This window comes from Sinocyclocheilus grahami, unplaced genomic scaffold (genome assembly GCF_001515645.1).
Source record: "Sinocyclocheilus grahami isolate Dianchi unplaced genomic scaffold, SAMN03320097.WGS_v1.1 scaffold153.1, whole genome shotgun sequence".
Taxonomy (NCBI): Eukaryota; Metazoa; Chordata; class Actinopteri; order Cypriniformes; family Cyprinidae; genus Sinocyclocheilus; species Sinocyclocheilus grahami.
This window is the reverse complement of record NW_015505332.1, coordinates 3,396,352-3,399,948: the sequence shown is the minus strand read 5'-3', so window position 1 is coordinate 3,399,948 and position 3,597 is coordinate 3,396,352.

Genomic DNA, 3,597 nt, shown 5'->3' with positions numbered 1-3,597 from the left:
AATAAAGCAATGTATCATCAGTATTGAACCTCTGGACAACTACAGTATAATAATGATGAACACATTTAAGGAGAGGCATAACATTTTGACTTTCCCCAATATTCCCTCAAACTGTATAAACTGCGGACCTTCATCAAACCCGGAACTAATCGAGCCATCTGTGCCAGGCTGGGGAGAAAAGGTACTTTAATAATGTAAATTATGTGAAAAATAATGCGTTTTTTGAACCACCAAGCATGAGAGCATGTTCTAGTGGGGGGGTTCCGTTTTTTTTTTTTTTTTTTTTTAATGGTTAAATTAAATTTTATTAATCAAAAAGCATGTCTAATTAATTAAAATCATGAAATTAAAAGTTTAACAAAAATGACATGTTTAGGGCCCTATGAAAGGTTTTATTGTTACCAAATTCTGAGCATGTCTAATTATTTGAAAGCATAAAAACAAGTTTCATTTATTCTTATAATAGCCTTATGATTTTTTCCCTCAGAAATTCTGTGTTGTGTATTTGCATTTTTTAAGGCATAAAACATTAAATTTATCTTTTAATTAATGAAAATTAAACTTTTTTTTAAAAAATAAAGGGGATTTAATATTACAATTAAAACATTGAAGACATATTGTATGATTATTCCTTAAAAATAAGGTTTTAATAATTTTAGTAGTAGTAGCCTATTACGTACATTCTACTGAACAATAGTATTATATTTCTGCCATAATGTCTTTGAACTAAACCAAACTTTTATTTTGATGGGTTGCCGTGAATACCTTTACATTTCTGTGTGTATATGACATGAGGATAGTTTTACTCAAACGAAACAGTCAAATGCTCATGAAGTGACTCTCAGAGCAGTTCTCTGGAGATGTTGTTCATGTATATATGTCCTCATTAGTGAGACGGCAGACGTTAATATCACCGGAAGCATCACGCGCGCTTCAGTACAAGTAGTAAACAAAATATGCGTATATCTATATTTTGTGAAAACCACTTATTTATAGAGTGGAAAATTGCAATTAAATAAAAGTATTTTCAGTGAGAAATTACACAAAAAGTGACAAATGCCTAAACATTTTTTAAGCATCATTAGTTTCCAAAAGAATCAGCAACATGTGAACCTGTAAAACAAAACCTGCACACTTAAGCGGAATAAAGCAGTGGCTGAATTCACAGGATTATCTACAAATAGGCATTCATGCTTCACATGGTTATTTAAATCCCACACCACTTCCGTAGCGTGACTTATTTCCAGTTGAAAAAGATAATCAATGAGGAAAAATTATGGTTGTGTGTATTTGAAATTGACTGGATCATGAAAACTCTGCATTGCATACCACAACGGAGTCAGATTAGTTAAATATTAATGAATAAAATAACAAAATAATAAAAATATGTTGGTCATATCATCCATCTTTAAGCATGTGTAATGCTCAGAAAATGTGAAAAAATATTTGGTTGAGCAGAAACTGTAGTTTGCTCCAGGGACCATGACCCCAAGAGACACGGAGACACGACACTGACAGTATGACTGAGTTTCACACGAGTCTCTTATATAACAGACTGCATCAGCTGTGATAGGCACATCAATTAACAGACATTCATTCATTTTAATTAGACAACTTTAAGCTGTATCTACACATAAAATAACAACATATCAAACCATAATCGGTTCGTTTACGTTATGGCAAAACATTCCAAAGTTCAGTAATTCTTATTCTTTTCTTCAGTATTCAGCACATAATTTCCTGAACATCTCTGTCCTAGTGGTGCTCTACCTGCTCCAAAACACCAGAAGTTCAGTGGATTGTTACCCGTCAGTAAACACAGGCACTCCCAATGTCCCATGGTAACCCCATGTCCCCTGAGAGGTCAAGCCAAAATCTGGCCCCCATCCATCCGACAGGCGCTGGAGCTCCAGCACTTACTGAGAGTAATGGCCCATGCGAATGTCAATGGCTTTGGTCCACTGGAAATTTATTCTAGCTGGGTCAAAGGAAATGTGCCTTCCTGTTGGAAAGAACTGAGCTTTGGAGGTTAACCTAAATTCTGGTTGGAGGGAATAAGCTCACAGTAATCATAAAACATCTAAAAAAAAATGTGCTTTCTAAAATCCTTTCCAAACATTTCCAAATGTAATATTTTTCAAACAACTGTAACCATTTGATATATTATTTAAATATGTTTTATATCAAAAAGGAATATACATTTTATTTCCTTTTTTCATCCTACGATCTAGTGTAATTGACTTCATACTCACACCACTCATACTCAGGCACATCAATTAACAGACATTCATTAATTTTAATTAGACAACTTTAAGCTGTATCTACACATAAAATAACAACATATCAAACCATAATCGGTTCGTTTACGTTATGGCAAAACATTCCAAAGCTCAGTAATTCTTATTCTTTTCTTCAGTATTCAGCACATAATTTCCTGAACATCTCTGTCCTAGTGGTGCTCTACCTGCTCCAAAACACCAGAAGTTCAGTGGATTGTTACCCGTCAGTAAACACAGGCACTCCCAATGTCCCATGGTAACCCCATGTCCCCTGAGAGGTCAAGCCAAAATCTGGCCCCCATCCATCCGACAGGCGCTGGAGCTCCAGCACTTACTGAGAGTAATGGCCCATGCGAATGTCAATGGCTTTGGTCCACTGGAAATTTATTCTAGCTGGGTCAAAGGAAATGTGCCTTCCTGTTGGAAAGAACTGAGCTTTGGAGGTTAACCTAAATTCTGGTTGGAGGGAATAAGCTCACAGTAATCATAAAACATCTAAAAAAAAATGTGCTTTCTAAAATCCTTTCCAAACATTTCCAAATGTAATATTTTTCAAACAACTGTAACCATTTGATATATTATTTAAATATGTTTTATATCAAAAAGGAATATACATTTTATTTCCTTTTTTCATCCTACGATCTAGTGTAATTGACTTCATACTCACACCACTCATACTGCTAGAATAAAGAATGCTTTAGTCAGGAAATCTATGTCTATGTACTTAATTATCCAGCACAAAAGTGTGTTTTCTGCTAGATTTGACCGGGTATTGTGTGAGGGACAGGAGGCCTGGAGGCCTGAGAAAACAGCGGTCAACTGTTACATAATGTACATTCTTCAAGTCTTTCGAAAAACATATAAGACTTTTGAGGAATTAGTCGAAATATTATCTTACGCTTTAACCTCCTCTGCTCATGCTGAATGACTGACACGTCCAGGAAATGACTGACTAGGAAAAATAATAATTTTTTAGACAGCAACAAAAATAACATGTCACACATGACAGCGCCGTTGACCACAACTACAACCAATAACGGCCTTTGGCAAGATCAATCGTGAGAACCAGACCACCATCTGAGGTTGGAGTCGCTTCAGGTCTCAGCTTGGAACTAAGAATATCTTATCCACTTTTTATAGTTTTCTCCCTGTTCGGTTAGGTCAAGTCAAAGACTAAATAAAATACACTACTGTTCAAAAGTTTGGAGATGGTTTGGTTTCTAAATGTTTTTGAAGTCTTTTATGCTCACATAGGCTGCACGTATTTGAGCAAAATTACATTAAACCGTAATATTGTGAAATATTATTGCAATTTCAA